The sequence below is a fragment of the Rutidosis leptorrhynchoides genome, chromosome 7 (genome assembly GCF_046630445.1).
Source record: "Rutidosis leptorrhynchoides isolate AG116_Rl617_1_P2 chromosome 7, CSIRO_AGI_Rlap_v1, whole genome shotgun sequence".
NCBI lineage: Eukaryota > Viridiplantae > Streptophyta > Magnoliopsida > Asterales > Asteraceae > Rutidosis > Rutidosis leptorrhynchoides.
In genome coordinates, this window is record NC_092339.1 from 197,677,511 (window position 1) to 197,696,686 (window position 19,176).

The following is a 19,176-nucleotide window of genomic DNA, read 5'->3' on the forward strand; positions in this document are numbered from 1 at the left end:
TCTATTGGGCCTAACAAACCCCATCCAAAGTACCGGATGCTTTAGTACTTCAAAATTTATATCATATCCGAAGGGTGTCCCGGAATGATGGGGATATTCTTATATATGCATCTTGTTATTGTCGGTTACCAGGTGTTCACCATATGAATGATTTTTATCTCTATGTATGGGATGTGTATTGAAATATGAAATCTTGTGGTCTATTGTTACGAGGTGATATATATAGGTTAAACCTATAACTCACCAACATTTTTGTTGACGTTTAAAGCATGTTTATTCTCAGGTGAATACTAAGAGCTTCCGCTGTTGCATACTAAAATAAGGACAAGATTTGGAGTCCATGTTTGAATGATATTGTGTAAAAACTGCATTCAAGAAACTGATTTCGATGTAACATATTTGTATTGTAAACCATTATGTAATGGTCGTGTGTAAACAGGATATTTTAGATTATCATTATTTGATAATCTACGTAAAGCTTTTTAAACCTTTATTTATGAAATAAAGGTTATGGTTTGTTTTAAAAATGAATGCAGTCTTTGAAAAACGTCTCATATAGAGGTCAAAACCTCGCAACGAAATCAATTAATATGGAACGTTTTTAATCAATAAGAACGGGACATTTCAGGTATAATTGATAACAAAATATTAAAATCTTGGGTTACACTCAGTCGACATCCTGGTGTAATTATTAAACAAAGTATTAAAATCTTGTTACAGTTTAAGTCCCCAATTAGTTGGAATATTTAACTTCGGGTATAAGGATAATTTGACGAGGACACTCGCACTTTATATTTATGACTGATGAACTGTTATGGACAAAAACCAGACGGACATATTAAATAATCCAGGACAAAGGACAATTAACCCATGGGCATAAAACTAAAAACAACACGTCAAACATCATGATTACGGAAGTTTAAATAAGCATAATTCTTTTATTTCAAATTTAATTTCCTTTATTTTATATTTAATTGCACTTCTAATTATCGCATTTTTATTGTTATTGTATTTAATTGCACTTTTAATTATCGTACTTTTTAATTATCGCAAGATTATTTTATCGCACTTTTATTATTCGCAATTTCATTATCGTTATTTACTTTACGCTTTAATTTAAGTCTTGTATTTATTTTACATTTGGTTTTAACTGCGACTAAAGTTTTAAAATCGACAAACCGGTCATTAAACGGTAAAAACCCCCCTTTATAATAATAATATTACTTATATATATATTTGTATTTTTATAAAAGTAAACTAATATAGCGTTAAGCTTTGTTTAAAGATTTCCCTGTGGAACGAACCGGACTTATTAAAAACTACACTACTGTACAATTAGGTACACTGCCTATAAGTGTTGTAGCAAGATTTAAGTATATCCATTCTCTAAATAAATAAATATCTTGTGTAAAATTGTATCGTATTTAATAGTATTTTTCTGCTAAAATTTAATAGTATTTTATATACACCTCGTGAAACATCAAGTTATTTTTGGCGCCGCTGCCGGGGAACTCTTAAAAGCCGGAAGCGCAACGCTAATATAAAAAAAAAAAGATTTTTAGTTTACTTTTATTAAAATTCGCTTTTGTAAAAATACGTTTTAATTATTCGAAAATATATTAAAAAAATTAAGTATTTTTTTTTAAGATTTTGTTAAATATTTAAGTTTTATAAAGTTTCTTTATTTTCATTTTATAAAAATATAAGTTTTTATTATATAAATATTTAGATTTTAAAACTGAAAAATATAAAACAGAAAATAAAAAAAAATAAAAAACGTCAAATTTTGAACTGCACCTGAGTTGAATTCGGGAACCCCGCGACTCGCGGAGTTTTCTGCTTCGGGCACCGCAACTCGCGGAGCTAACCTGACACGCTGACAGAACCCTAATTCAGCATTAATTACGGGTAATTATTAATTATTATTACTATTAACCCTAAATAATTATTATTATTATTATTAGTTTTATTATAATTAGTTTTACTTTTTATTTAATTTGTTATATTTTAGTTAAATTAGTTTATTTAAAGTTTAAAATTAGTAGTTTTAATAAATAAATAATATAAAAATAATATTTTTATAAAAATTGTAATTTTTACAACTTTTTGTATATTTTTATATTTTGTCCCTTTTTAATAGTTTTAGCGTAACTTTTGTATTTTTCGCTCATATTTAGTTTTAAACTTAGTTTTTGCCATAGTTATTTTTACTTCTAGATTTTTAGACTTTGCCATAGAATTCCTTAAGTGCTTTTTCTTTAGACTAAGATTTAGGTACTTTAGAATTTTGCGACGCCTTTTTAAGTTTTAGTTTCTTTTTAAGTTATTTCCATTTGGGATTTAGTTTTTCCTGTAAGCTTTAATATTTTTAGACGACTTTTACCTATGTATCAATTATCATTCCAATTAGTAATCTCAATTTGCGATTATAATTTTAAGTTAGTTGTAGTAATAAGGTTAGATTAGTCAAGTGTTTTTAAGTTTTATAAGTTTCTTTTATTTTTCCGTCACCTTTTATTTTTCAACCATTTTTCTTTTTCGACCTTTTTCCGACGAACTCTTTTTCTTTCTTATTTCTCGCTATTCTAGTTTTAGGACATAGATTTTTATTCTACTTCTTATCTAAATTTCTTAAAATTACGAAAATTTATTTTAAGTGGTTAAATTGATAGACATCAAAATTTTCTGGTTCGTAGTAATAGTTGGATTTGTACGTGGACCGGGTTATTGGAGCCAAACAGTCCTCAATTATATTGAGACCAAACGAATCCTGCCCCTCTGCTGCATCTTTTGGCTATTCGAAACGTGGGCAAAATCAGAAAAGTCTATTGATTGGATAACTTATTATAATTTTTCTTTCCTTTTTAAAACTAATAGGATATTCAGTGAATGCACCGAGCAAGACGTTCACCACCTTTTGTACGTTCACCACCTGTAACTAGATCAAGACATTTAGCAAATATTACTGCCGTTGATTTTTCTTTAGAATCGTCATCCAGTCGACCAAGTACTTCAGTTCAATTTTCCGATAATCCATTTTTTGAACCCGACCTCACAATTGAGAATCCGGAGAATATTCAGGAACGATTCGTAGATCCTGAACCACTAAACTTTCCTCCGGAACCACCAATCATTCAAACAGAGATTGTTGAGGAACGAACCATTAAATCAGAATCCTCTAGTGATTCCGATTCAACAAATTCAATTATGGAGAATCTGGAACCTTTAAGTATGGAAGACCGAATGAGAGCTAAACGCACTGGCCAAGGTTACGTAATTACTCATCCAGACATTAATGCGCCAGATTATGAAATCAAAGGACAAATTCTACACATGGTGACTAATCAATGCCAATTTAGTGGTGCGCCGAAGGAAGATCCAAATGAACATTTACGTACCTTTAATAGGATCTGCACACTATTTAAAATCCGAGAAGTGGAGGATGAACAGATATATCTCATGTTATTTCCCTGGACTTTAAAGGGAGAAGCTAAAGATTGGTTGGAATCGTTACCTGAAGGGGCGATCGATACATGGGATGTTTTAGTTGAAAAATTTCTTAAACAATTCTTTCCTGCATCTAAAGCCGTAAGACTTCAAGCAGAAATTGTTACGTTCACACGGAAGCCGAATGAAACTCTATATGAGGCGTGGACAAGATATGGAAAGTTGTTAAGAGGATGTCCGCAACATGGTTTAGACACATGTCAAATAGTACAAATATTTTACCAAGGATGCGACATCACTACAAGGAAAGACATAGATATAGCAGCTGGTGGTTCTATTATGAAGAAAACCGAAACTGATGCTTACAAAATTATTGATAACACTGCTTCCCACTCACATGAGTGGCACCAAGAAAAAGATATCGTTAGATCATCTAAAGCAGCTAGAGCCGATTTTAGCCATGACTTAGATTCCATTTCCGCAAAGATAGATGCTGTTGAGAGACGAATAGAAAATATGACTAAGGATATTCACTCAATACGAATTAGTTGTGAGCAGTGTGGAGGACCACATTTGACAAAAGATTGTCTCAGTAGTGAATTAACAATGGAACAAAGAGAGAATATTTCATACATAAACCAAAGGTCTGGAAATAATTATCAGAATAATTATCAACCGCCAAGACCAATTTACAATCAAAACCAGAATTATAACAGAAATATTCCATACAACAACCAACAAGGTCCTAGCAATCAACAAGTATCCAATAATAATTACAATCAGCAAAGACCTAATTTTCAAAACAAACCACCACAACAAACCGATGATAAAAAGCCGAATTTAGAAGATATGATGACGAAGCTAGTTGAAACTCAAACGCAATTTTTCACATCTCAGAAACAAACTAATGAACAAAATGCTCAAGCATTTAGAAATCAACAACTTCTATTCAAAATCTGAAACAAGAAGTAAGTAACCTAGCAAGGTTAATAGGTGAAAGAAAACCGGGAAGTTTACCTAGTGATACAAACGCTAACCCCCGGAATGAAACAGCTAAAGCCATTACCACAAGAAGTGGTACAACACTTAAACCACCTGAAATACCTGTAACTTCTGATGAAGCTATTCCTACTCCACAAGAACCACAACCTGATCACGATAAGGAAAAAGAACCGGTAGTTGAAAAGGTTAATGAAGATAACACAGTTAAGGCTAAACCTTATGTTAAACCATACCAACCACCACTTCCTTACCCAAGTAAAATGAAGAAAGAGAAACTTGAAGCCGAGCAATCCAAATTCTTGGATATGTTTAAACAGATAAATGTAAATCTTCCTTTCATTGATGTAATTTCAGGAATGCCTAGATATGCTAAATTCTTGAAAGATCTAATTTCAAATAGAAAGAAAATGGAAGAACTCTCGGCTGTTACTATGAACGCTAATTGTTCAGCAGTGCTGTTGAATAAGATACCAGAAAAATTATCTGATCCAGGAAGTTTCACAATTCCATGTTTTCTGGGTAGTCTTAGTTCAATAGAAGCATTGGCAGACTTAGGTGCTAGTATAAATCTAATGCCGTATTCACTATACGCTAAACTAGACCTTGGAGAATTGAAACCAACCAGAATAAGCATACAACTAGCCGATAGATCAATAAAATATCCTAGAGGGATAATGGAGAACATGCTAGTTAAAGTTGGTACTTTAGTATTTCCAGTAGATTTTGTTGTTTTGGACATGGAAGAAGATTCTCAAGTTCCTCTCATATTAGGAAGACCATTCTTAAACACGGCTAAAGCAATGATAGACGTGTTCGGTAAGAAATTGACCCTAAGTATAGAGGATGAGAGTGTTACCTTTTCAGTTGATAGAGCAATGCAACAACCACAATCTGCAGATGATACATGTTATTATATTCAAACTATAGATGCACATGCAGAATTGTTAGAAGAATTTCCAGAATTACAAGGAACAGGAGAATGTTCTTTAGGAGAAGGTAATGAACCAATTGATGAAGCTGAAATGTTAGCTACACTTATAGCTAATGGATATGAACCAACAACAGAAGAAATTCAAATACTAAAAGAAGAAGACAGATATCGATATAAATCATCGATAGAAGAACCTCCGAAATTAGAGTTAAAGCCACTTCCAAACGATTTGGAATACGCTTATTTACATGGTGAATCGGAATTACCTGTAATAATATCGTCTTCTCTTACTGAAAATGAGAAATCACAACTCATTTCTGTGTTGAAAGCTCATAAACCAGCCATTGCATGGAAGATTCATGATATTAAAGGAATAAGTCCTTCGTATTGCACACATAAAATCCTTATGGAAGAAGGTCATAAAACGTATGTGCAACGCCAACGAAGACTAAATCCTAATATGCAAGATGTAGTTAAGAAAGAGATTATTAAACTGCTAAATGCAGGTCTAATTTATCCAATTTCTGATAGTCCATGGGTACGCCCAGTCCAATGCGTACCTAAGAAGGGTGGCATGACTGTCATTACAAATGAAAAAAATGAGCTTATTCCTACTAGGACTGTAACAGGATGGCGTGTATGTATTGATTATAGAAAATTAAATGACGCCACCAGAAAAGATCACTTTCCCTTACCTTTCATTGATCAAATGTTGGAAAGATTAGCCGGAAATAGTTACTATTGTTTTCTAGATGAATTTTCCTGATATTTTCAAATTCCAATAGCACCCGAGGACCAAGAGAAAACCACATTCACGTGCCCTTATGGTACTTTTTCTTACAAACGCATGCCATTTGGACTTTGTAACGCCCCTGATGGCGATTTTTCACGACATGATAGAAGAATGCATGGAAGTTTTCATGGATGACTTTTCAGTCTTCGGTAATACATTTGAATCATGTCTAGTTAATCTTGAACGAATGCTTATTAGATGCGAACAATCAAATCTAGTTCTTAATTGGGAGAAATGCCATTTCATGGTTAAAGAAGGCATCGTTCTTGGTCATAAAATTTCAAAAGAAGGAATTGAAGTGGATAGAGCTAAAGTAGATGTAATTGCTAAACTTCCACATCCCACCAATGTTAGAGGAGTTAGGAGTTTTCTAGGGCATGCCGGTTTTTACCGACGTTTCATAAAAGATTTTTCTAAAATTGCCACTCCTATGAATAAACTCCTAGAAAAGGATGCTCCATTCATCTTTTCAGATGAGTGTATCAAATCTTTTAATATTCTTAAAGAAAAACTCCCTAATGCGCCGATCATGATAACACCAAATTGGAATCTACCATTTGAACTAATGTGCGATGCAAGTGATTTTGCAATGGGAGCCGTTTTAGGACAAAGGATTGAAAAACGATTTCAACCTATATATTATGCTAGTAAGACATTACAAGGAGCACAAACGAACTATACAACTACTGAAAAAGAGCTCCTTGCTATTGTCTTTGCTTTTGACAAATTTCGATCATATCTCGTTCTAGCAAAAACGGTGGTCTATACCGACCATTCTGCTCTTAGATACCTATTTTCAAAACAAGATGCTAAACCAAGATTAATCCGTTGGATCTTACTCTTACAAGAGTTTGATATTGAAATCCGAGATAAAAGAGGAGCAGAAAATCTCGCCGATGATCATCTTTCTCGTCTTGAAAATCCCGAATTAGAAGTTCTAAATGAATCGGCCATACAAGACAACTTTCCTGATGAATATCTATTGAAGATAGATTATAAAGAAATTCCATGGTTTGCAGACTATGCAAACTATTTAATATGTGGATTCCTTGAAAAAGGATTATCGTACCAAAGACGAAAGAAATTCTTCAGTGATATAAAACACTATTTTTGGGAAGATCCACATTTGTTTAAAAGTTGTCTCGATGGAATAATACGCCGATGTGTATTTGGAGATGAAGCTAGTAAAATTTTAAACCATTGTCACACAGGACCAACAGGAGGGCATTATGGGCCTCAACTAACAGCAAGAAAAGTTTATAATGCTGGATTCTATTGGCCTACAATTTACAAAGACGCACACCTTCTTTGCAAATCCTGTGATGCTTGTCAAAGGGCCGGAAAAATAAGTCAACGTGATGAAATGCCACAAAATGTCATCCAAGTATGTGAAGTATTTGACATTTGGGGTATTGACTTTATGGGTCCATTTCCAAAATCTCATAATAATCTATATATACTCGTAGCCATTGATTATGTATCTAAATGGGCGGAAGCACAAGCTCTCCCAACTAACGATGCACGAGTTGTAGTCAACTTTTTAAAACATCTTTTTGCAAGGTTTGGAACACCGAAAGCTTTAATAAGTGATCGGGATACTCATTTCTGTAATAATCAACTTGAGAAAGTTCTTAAAAGATATGGAGTAACTCATAAAATCTCCACCGCATATCATCCACAAACAAGTGGACAAGTTGAAAATACCAACCGAGCTTTAAAACGTATTCTAGAGAAAACCGTAGGATCAAATCCGAAGGAATGGTCCATTAAATTGGAGGATGCACTCTGGGCTTTTAGAACAGCCTACAAAACTCCAATTGGAACCACACCTTTTAGACTTGTTTATGGAAAAGCATGTCATCTTCCAGTAGAAATTGAACACAAAGCATTTTGGGCTTTGAAGACATGTAATCTTGATATACATGAAGTCAGACGTCTACGATTAAGTCAACTAAACGAATTAGAAGAATTAAGACATGAAGCATACGAAAATTCGTTAATCTATAAAGAAAGAACGAAGAAATGGCATGATAAAAGAATCAGAAGTTCAAAAGAAGTTAAGGAAGGAGATAGAGTTCTTCTTTTCAATTCACGATTCAAGCTATTTCCTGGAAAATTGAAATCAAGATGGTCTGGACCATTCATAGTCAAAAGAGTTTTCCCATACGGAACAGTAGAATTGATAAATTCAAATGGGATTGAATTTAAAGTTAATGGTCACAGAGTTAAACACTACATAGATAGTCCGTTGGAAGTCGACAATGAAGTTAATCACAATTTCGACACCACAGCTAACTAAGTGTGGGGAGAATCAAGTCTTTAAAGGATAATATGTATTTCTATTAGAGTTAAATTGTCTGTTTTCGTGTAGTTCTCTAAAATGGAACCCGAATGGTCTTTCCCTAGCAGACCCTAAAGAACTAGTCTTCTCCCCCCCATTCTGAATTTTTATTTTTTTTAGGAAATGAAGACTGCCTGTGAACTAAACCATGGTCTAATGCTACACGCTTTGATCACTAAACGTAATAATGACACACTTCCGAGTGAAATAGTATCAGTAATCAGAGAAAGAATGGACGGAGTTAGAAAAGAATCCAGATGCGAAGATAATAAGTTACAATTTGGTAAAGGAAAATCAAAATCCGCAGCGAAAAGAAGAGCACGACACCTAGAAAGATGTCACAAATGCGGAAAATGGTCACATGGAGGTAAATGTTCAAATAATCAAACCTATTCAAATACCGAATTTGTTACTTTATGCAGAGATGGACCGTTCGTATGTTTAGAAGAAAAGACACTGAATGCTCGAGGTTACGCCTATGTAGCTATGGAAAACCAATTAAACCGACTATCTTATGAATGGGATAGATCATATAACTAAGAAATCTATTTCGCAGGTAAGTTTGTACAGTTTTTATTTTATTTTATTTTTTTTTTATTTTTAACCTTTTGATAATAAACGCTAATTTGTTCGCTATAAAGTATTAAATTGGTATTGAATAAAATTAGGTTTGGCGACCGAAATTGTTGATATCATACAAAAATTTATTACATCGCTGCGAAATTTAATGTTTATTCTTAAGGTATAAATATCTTTAAACAATCAACCCAAAATATTTCAAAAATTCGTCATGAGTTAAATTAGGTCTTGGAACCGAAATTACTTTACCGAAAAGAGGGGCGCATATTTTTGATAATATTTGATTGATTAAAGTGGGATAAAAAGCCAAAAAGATTTTTAATTTTATTTTTATCATTGTTTTTAAAATTAATATATAAATCTTAAATTAATATTGTAAACTTTGTAAAAACAATATATTTAAAATTGTAAATATTTGAAAAATTAATATAAGTTTGGTGTGAATTTATAATATGAATTTTTAAATTAAGTTTGGTGTGAATTTATAATATGAATTTTTAAATTAAGTTTGGCGTGAATTTTTTTATTTTTAAAATATGAATTTTTAATTTTATGCATTTTAAATTGTAAGTTTGGTGTGAATTTTTAATATTAATTTTGAATTTTATATTTAAATTGTGTGAATTTAAAAACAAAAATTTACTTTATCTCATTAAGTTAAAAATATGATTTTTAAAATTCGTCGTAAGTTGAAGACTAGGTCTTTGAACCGAAATTGCTTTACCCGAGGGAGGGACGAGAACTTTTATTATCGTTATTTTTAATCTTATTGAATTAAAGTATGCCAAAAACATTAAAAAACCCAAAAATCTTAGTTTTTAAAACAATCGCTACAAAAAGACAAATTTTAAAATTTTGTCGAGTGACGGACTAGGACATCGATCCGAAACGACCTCGTCCTAAATAACAAGGAAAATAAAATTTTTAAAAAAACATTAATTACTTAATTGTTTTAAAAGTTAATGATTTTATATAAAAAAAAAAAACAAACTCCGCGACTCGCGGAGTTTGAAGGGTCCAAACACCGCGAGTCGCGGGAGGACCAAAAATCAGAAAAAAAATAAAACGCAGAACTGATCAGTTGCACACCACAAAACTCACAAAAACTGCGAAATACTGCCGAAAAAACCCGAAAAATACACCCCAAAATCACAATTTTTAACCGTTAATCATCAAATCTTTTACTAAAATCATGTTGAGAAGGATGCTATCAAGGAATTACTCAAGAGAAACGGTAAATTTCTACACCTAAACACTATTTAATCCGAAAATTAGTGTTCTTGAGCAATTTTTTCCCCAATTTGATTTTGATGCTTTTTAGTGTAATTATGTTTAAATTGTTTATGTATTATGCTTGTATAACCTAGATTGATGCTATTTAACATGATTAGAAGCCTTAAACTTCAAATTTAGAGTAATCTAGGGTTTGTGTTCTTGAGCAAATTTGGGGCTTTTTGATATAAACAGGTTATGGCCGATTTTTGTCATGAATTGTTGCTAAATTAAATAGTGTAACATGTTTAGGTAGTTAAATGATCCAAACTTTGAGCCTAAACATAATTTTGAGAATTAAAGTGGACTTTTTCAAGTCTAAAAATTCATGAACTTGATTTTTGAAAGATAATGCCATTTGAAACTTGTTTAATTGCTAGTAATGATTATTTTGACATGTTATTTGAGTTGAATGCTTATGAACTTGGCGAACATTTTCGTATATGCTTATTTGAAAAAGTGTAGATTTGATAAAAATATGAAAATGAGCTTAATTTTGATATAAATTGATCATGTCATTGTAATTATTTTGATTGATGATTTTGCTGACACTAATGCATATTTGGATGCACAAAAATTGTGTTTGATGTGTTTTGCAGACTGAAAGGGGTGAATCTTCATCCCAAGCCCGCAATGCTCCTGCTGAGAATGCGGAACAACAGGAGGTGGATAACTACTACAAGCAAGATATACATCATCCAGTCATGACATTTTCTGATATGCACTTGGAAGATTTGCACCCGAACCTGAGATTTGACAGACTTTGGATAGATTATCCAAAATACCAAAGGGGTTTGCATACTCTTCATTCTAAAGTCGTTGAGGTACCTAGGGTCATAGAATGGGGACCATTAGAAGCTGTAGAATTGGCCGGGCCAATTAGGGAATTACTTGTACAGAGGTATGGTAATTCTACTTTTAATGATTGGGTACGTTTATTCACCATGCGTAGACCTGTATATAAAGTATGGTGTGAAGAATTGTTGTGTAGTATAGAATTAAATGATCGGGTAGCTAGTTTAACCGATCGATCTTTTATTAGATTTTTGTTAGGAGGTTCGATGCGCCACATGTCTTTACTAGACATGGTTCAGGCTTTACGTATATATACGCCTGAGGAGTTAGCATCTGCCGATTGTAGAGGGTTGATACTAAATGGTACAAAGATAGATGAAAATTTTGATACACACGGTGTATGGAGTCAAATGACAAGCCATCACCGATTCAAAGGGGGAAATTACTCTTATTTGGATATAGATAGAGCTGAATTAAGAGTGATTCATAGGTTTTTAGCTAATTCGATTACACAAAGAGGTAAGAACAAGGAAAAGGTAAATGAACAGGATTTGTTTTACCATATGTGTATTCGAGACCCACAAAGCGCTGTAAGTTTACCGTATTGTGTGGGTTATTATTTATCAGCTATGGTTAGGGGGATGAGACCGCATAGCATAATAGGAGGTGGTATTTTTATTACTTTGATTGCTGAATATCTCGGTGTGGATATAAGTCGGGGGGATTATTAGTCGAAGAACCAGAACCCCGCGATACTATAGGTTTAAATGTATACCATGGTGCGAAAGTTTTGAAGAGGCGAAATAACGCCGCAGTACAATACCATGGTAGACATCCACAGGTTGAGAGAAACCAACAGCAAGGTAATGTAGGAGGGGGAAATGAAATGAAAGAAATGCAAAGGTTTATAGCTTCACAGGAGTACGAAAATGCTAGACAGAGAGCATTTGAAGATTGGAAAGTTCATCAAAACCAAATCATAGCTCATTGCCAACATATAGGTAGAAACTATATTCCTACTCCAAAACCCATATTCCCTCCCTGGTCTATAGAGATGCAACCACCGTATCCTACGTATAACCCTGCCGAAGCATTTTATAGCACCTATGGTTATGCTTGGAACCCCTATTGGTATCAGTATCATCCCTAGTCTACTTAGTTTTATTTATTTTATAATTTGTAATGTTGATACATTTAATACTTATGTTAATATTGTAATAGTTTTTATAATTTTCTAACTTTTATTCTTAGATTTTAATAATTTTTTAATGTGGGGTAATATACCAAACTTCAAAAATATGTATATATGTTTGCAGTTTATCTTATGTACACAACAGGGTAAAATAATGCATTTTCAAAGACTGGCATTAAGTTCAGCAAAAGCAACTAATTTTGACAACAAGATGCAAAATATATGTGAAATAACAACAAGACGGAATGAACAAATGATGTGCACCATTTATCATTCAGCAAACAAACGCCAATATATTTGGAAACTTTGGTAAAAATTTAATCATTTTCACAAATCACCCTCAATAATTTAAATTGTTACTGATTTCTTGCAAATGAGGGCATTGCAAGATCTTAAGTGTGGGAAGAGGTTAAATTCTTTCGGATTTTAAAATTTTTACTTTATACAATTGGTTACCATTAGAAATACTAGTAAAGTAGTAGTTGTATTAGAATCTAGTGCTCTCTGATAATAAAGAACAGCCATAGTCTTATATACTGACTACCCAATTCTAGTAAAAATTTCAAAATTTTCAATTAAATGAACTCAAAATCATGTTTATACATATTTATGAACGATAAAACTAGGTTTTAACACCAAAATTATTGTTACCTCAGAAAGGACATAAATTGAGAAACAAACCAAAATGTTAAAATTCATTTAAAATGGAATAGAGGACGATAAAAAGGAAAATAAAAGCCAAGTGTGGGAAAATTTACCAAGTTATCTTAAACATGTGTCACATATATCTGTAACAAATAACTGAAAATACTTTTGCTTTGGACTAAACTAAACTGTTTTACCCGATGAAAGAAAAGAAAAGATGGATCTACACGATGAATCAATTCCATCATTAAAAGGAAGTAAAGTCTTCCGAAAAAGACACGCGCTTCTTGATTTAAGTCAGGAAGTTGTCGTCTAGACCAGCTGTAGGTTGACGAAAAATCTAGAAAAGTCATCACTAAAATCAGTAGGAAATCCACGGACTTCAGCATTAAACAGGGTCGCCAAGTGGTCAGATTTATCCTAACCATGAGAAGGATTTATCTCGTAAAATGGGGGGGGGGGGCACCATGCAAATTCGCTGGATAAGACTAATGAATCAGATCCCCGGAAAGGATAATCTCCTTAAAAGATCAAAAATTAGCTTTTAAGCCTGATATTACTCAATCCTTGAGATTGACCTTAAAGATTGAGAATTACAAACTCATGGAATTCAATGATATCTAAACTCGAGCTTGAACGAGAAAATATTTTGATCAAAAATTACAAACCGATTTGTTTTCTGAAAACCTATTTTCAATGCGTTCATTACCATTGAACGTGAAATCCTAGGAATTCACCTGGAATTCATTAGGTCACCTGAACTAAATCGGGTGTCAACCGTAAGAACGGTGGTTGCATAGTGGTCAAAGACAGGACCTTGTGCCAGACCGAAAAATTATAAGGGTGAGCTTTACTATTGCTCCTACCAAGGATAGTAATTGCGTCCGACACATTATAGACCATAATTAAAAGCATGTCAGGGGACATTGCCTTAACAGTTGCTTGTTCAACGCTTTCCTTTACAACCAGACGGTAGTTTACCGAAAGGTAATATACGGGACAAGTAAACTGGACGTGTTGCTTTCCAAATACATGGTTAGCAACACAAAACCGCAAGTTTTGAGCTAAAATTTTCAAATCTGAAACCCACCAAACCCACAAAAATATTTTGCAAACACCGGTAAAGGGTTATTCTGGAAAACTTATCTAGGGTAAAAACTAGATTTAATTTTCAAAAGATCAAATGTTTTCATAAAGATCCAATTTCCTTAATGGATCTAAATTTTTATAGTCATGTGGGACTGTAAACCATATCGTTATTACCATTGTTTATACCACCGTATAGAAATCACTGATGTACAAAGTGTGAAGAATAAAGAAGTGATTCTAGTATTTCAAGACGATATTGCTTGAGGACAAGCAACGCTCAAGTGTGGGAATATTTGATAATGCTAAAAACGAACATATATTTCATAGCATTATTCCTCAAGAAAGATAAGCTTTTAGTTGCAATTGTTCTATTTACAAGTGATATTCATTTAAATAATAAAAGGTGAAGACAAAAGACAGATTCGACGAATTGAAGACGCAAACGACCAAAAAGCTCAAAAGTACAAAAGACAATCAAAGAAGTTCCAATTATTGATAAGAAACGTCTCGAAATTACAAGAGTACAAGATTCAAAACGCAAAGTACAAGAAATTAAATTGTACGCAAGGACGTTCGAAAATCCGGAACCGGGACATGAGTCAACTCTCAACGCTCGACGCAACGGACTAAAAATTACAAGTCAACTATGCACATAAATATAATATAATATTTAAATAATTCTTATAATTATTTATATATTATATAAATAAATAAAAACCGTTGGCAAGAAAGACTCCAAATTGTGTGAGCTGTATTTACAAACTCCGCGACTCGCGGAGTTTGAAGGCAAAAAATGCCGCGAGTCGCGGAGCCCCAAAGTCTGAAACTCCCTATAAAGCCAACCGAATTCTGATCATTTTTCATATCATATAATCTCTCTCTCTCTCAATATATACGTAAATATATATATATATATATATATATATATATATATATATATATATATATATATATATATATATATATATAATTTATATTTTAATTTTAATTTTAATTTTTAATCCTAATAATAAGGGTATGTTAGCGAATATTGTAAGGGTGTAAGTCGAAATTCTGTCCGTGTAACGCTACGCTATTTTTAAATCATTGTAAGTTATGTTCAACTTTTTAATTTAATGTCTCGTAGCTAAGTTATTATTATTATGCTTATTTAATCCGAAGTAATCATGATGTTGGGCTAATTACTAAAATTGGGTAATTGGGCTTTGTACCATAATTGGGGTTTGGACAAAAGAACGACACTTGTGGAAATTAGACTATGGGCTATTAATGGGCTTTATATTTGTTTAACTAAATGATAGTTTGTTAATGTTAATATAAAGATTTACAATTGGGCGTCCCTATAAATTACCATATACAATCGATCGGACACGATGGGCGGGGTATTTATATGTACGAATAATCGTTCATTTAACCGGACACGGGAATGGATTAATAGCCACTAGAATAATTAAAACAGGGGTGAAATTATGTACAAGGACACTTGGTATAATTGATAACAAAATATTAAAACCTTGGGTTACACTCAGTCGACATCCTGGTGTAATTATTAAACAAAGTATTAAAATCTGGTTACAGTTTAAGTCCCCAATTAGTTGGAATATTTAACTTCGGGTATAAGGATAATTTGACGAGGACACTCTCACTTTTTATTTATGACTGATGGACTGTTATGGACAAAAACCAGACGGACATATTAAATAATCCAGGACAAAGGACAATTAAACCATGGGCATAAAACTAAAAACAACACGTCAAACATCATGATTACGGAAGTTTAAATAAGCATAATTCTTTTATTTCATATTTAATTTCCTTTATTTTATATTTAATTGCACTTCTAATTATCGCATTTTTATTGTTATTGTATTTAATTGCACTTTTAATTATCGTACTTTTTAATTATCGCAAGATTATTTTATCGCACTTTTATTATTCGCAATTTCATTATCGTTATTTACTTTACGCTTTAATTTAAGTCTTGTATTTATTTTACATTTGGTTTTAACTGCGACTAAAGTTTTAAAATCGACAAACCGGTCATTAAATGGTAAAAACCCCCCTTTATAATAATAATATTACTTATATATATATTTGTATTTTTATAAAAGTAAACTAATATAGCGTTAAGCTTTGTTTAAAGATTTCCCTGTGGAACGAACCGGACTTACTAAAAACTACACTACTGTACGATTAGGTACACTGCCTATAAGTGTTGTAGCAAGGTTTAAGTATATCCATTCTCTAAATAAATAAATATCTTGTGTAAAATTGTATCGTATTTAATAGTATTTTTCTGCTAAAATTTAATAGTATTTTATATACACCTCGCGAAACATCAATGTCTATCCCATCCTTTGCCGAAATTGATTGAACAAGTACGTAGCATATCTTCCATGGTTTGAATAGTTCGTTCACTTTGACCATCAGTTTGAGGATGATAAGCTGTACTCATGTCGAGTTGAGTTCCAAGAGCAGATTGTAAAGTTTTCCAGAATCTGGATACGAATCGACTGTCGCGATCAGAAATAATTGAGATAGGAACACCATGACATGAGACAATTTCTTTAATATAAAGCTGTGAGAAATAACCGGTTTCCTTGATCGGTATGAAATGCGCAGATTTAGTAAGGCGATCAACTACGACCCAAATAGTATCGTTACCGTTTGAAGTCTTAGGTAACTTAGTAACAAAGTCCATAGTGATGCACTCCCACTTCCACTGCGGAATATCGGGTTGTGTCAACAGACCAGAAGGCTTTTGATGTTCGGCCTTGACCTTCAAACAAGTGAGACACTTACTAACATAAGTAGCAATGTCGGCTTTCATGTTAGACCACCAGTAGAATTGCTTCACATCGTGATACATCTTACTGGATCCGGGATGAATAGAATATCTAGTCTTATGTGCTTCATCCAAGACTAGTTCACGGAGATTACCAAAACGAGGAACCCAAATTCTATTGCCAAAGTACCGTGAACCATTAGCTTTCACTTGAAGTTGGTTCTCAAAACCAATGGGTCCTTCACCTTCGATAAGTGTCGGTTTAATAGCTTTCAATTGAGCTTCACATATTCGTGATATAAGATTCGATTTGATTTTTAGATTTATAGTACGAACATGTTTAACTACATCTTTTCGACTAAGAGCATCGGCAACTACATTCGCCTTGCCAGGATGATATTTCAGCTCACAGTGATAATCATTCAAAGTCTCGAGCCATCGACTTTGCCTCATATTCAACTGTTTCTGATCAAAGATGTGTCGAAGACTTTTATGGTCAGTGTACACCGTAGAATGGGTACCATACAAATAATGTCTCCATATCTTTAATGCAAATACCACGGCACCTAATTCTAGGTCATATGTGGTATAGTTCTCTTCATGTTTCTTCAACTGCCTAGATGCATAGGCAATAACCTTTTTTCGTTACATTAAAACACAACCAAAGCCTTACTTCGAAGCATCGCAGTAAACAACAAAGTCGTCAGTACCTTCGGGTAAAGATAGAATCGGGGCGGTGGTCAATTTCTCCTTCAGAATCTTGAAAGCAGATTCCTGTTCTTCGAACCACTCAAATTTCTTCCCTTTTTGAGTTAGCTTTATAAGAGGTTTAGCAATGAGAGAAAAATCTTTTATGAACCTTCGATAGTAACCTGCAAGTCCCAAAAATTGGTGAATATGCTTCGCAGTCTTTGGTATCTCCCAGTTCTGAATAGCATTAATCTTGGCTGGATCGACATGTATCCTGTCTTTATCAACAACATGTCCAAGGAATTGTACAGTTTTGAGCCAAAACTCGCACTTAGAAAATTTAGCATAAAGTTGTTCCTTTCGTAAGAGTTCAAGAATCATACGTAAATGTTGCTCATGTTCTTTCTCACTCTTGGAATAAATCAAGATATCGTCAATGAACACAATAATGAATTTATCAAGGTAAGGCTTGTAGACACGATTCATAAGATCCATGAATACAGCAGGAGCATTGGTCAAATCAAAAGGCATGACACAGAACTCATAATGTCCATATCAAGTACGAAAAGCAGTCTTAGGAATATCGGATTCCTTGACTTGGAGTTGGTGATAACCAGATCTCAAATCAATCTTTGAATAGACGCTTGACCCTTGAAGTTGGTCGAATAGATCATCGATACGTGGCAAAGGGTAACTGTTCTTGATAGTAAGCTTGTTAATTTCGCGATAATCAATACACATCCTTAACGTACCATCCTTCTTCTTAACAAACAGAATAGGAGCTCCCCATGGGGACGAGCTAGGACGAATGAAACCTTTATCCAATAGTTCTTGGAGCTGGTTGGATAATTCCTTCATCTCGGAGGGTGCTAAATGATACGGAGCTTTAGCAATAGGAGCAGCACCAGGAGTTAAATCAATTTGAAATTCAACTTGTCGAGGAAGTGGAAGACCAGTAAGATCTTCTGGAAACACATCGGGAAAGTCTTTAACCACTTGTACATCTTCAATACGCTTCTCTTTTGATTCAATCATCTTAACGTGGGCTAGAATAGCTGGATAACCTTTCATAATGTATTTGCGAGTTTTAATATGGGAGATGATGTTGAGATTGGAACCACTCTTTTCACCTTGGATGATGAGAGTCTCTCCATTTCCCAATGGAACATTAACAGTTTTATCGTAACACATGATAGCAGCATGCAATGGACGTAACCAATCCATTCCAACTACGACGTCAAAACTTCCGAGCTCGACTGGCAAAAGGTCTATCTTAAATTCCTTATCGGCTAAGATTAAGTTGCAGTTTTTATAGATTTTATCGACTTGTATGACTTTTCCATTGGCTACTTCTACTAATCGTTTAGTTTCTAAGGGTTGAGGCTTTTCAGTAAATAGGGTATAAAAATCACTATACACATAACTTCGGTCGGCACCAGTATCGAATAAAATAGTTGCGTAATAATTATTGACAAGATACGTACCCGTGATGACCTCATCCTCATCTCGGGCTTCAGCAGCAGTGATAACAAATGCACGACCCTTCGCAGTAGAAGCATTTGCTCCAGTAGCAGGATTATCCTTCTTCTTAGGACAATTTAGACTAATGTGTCCC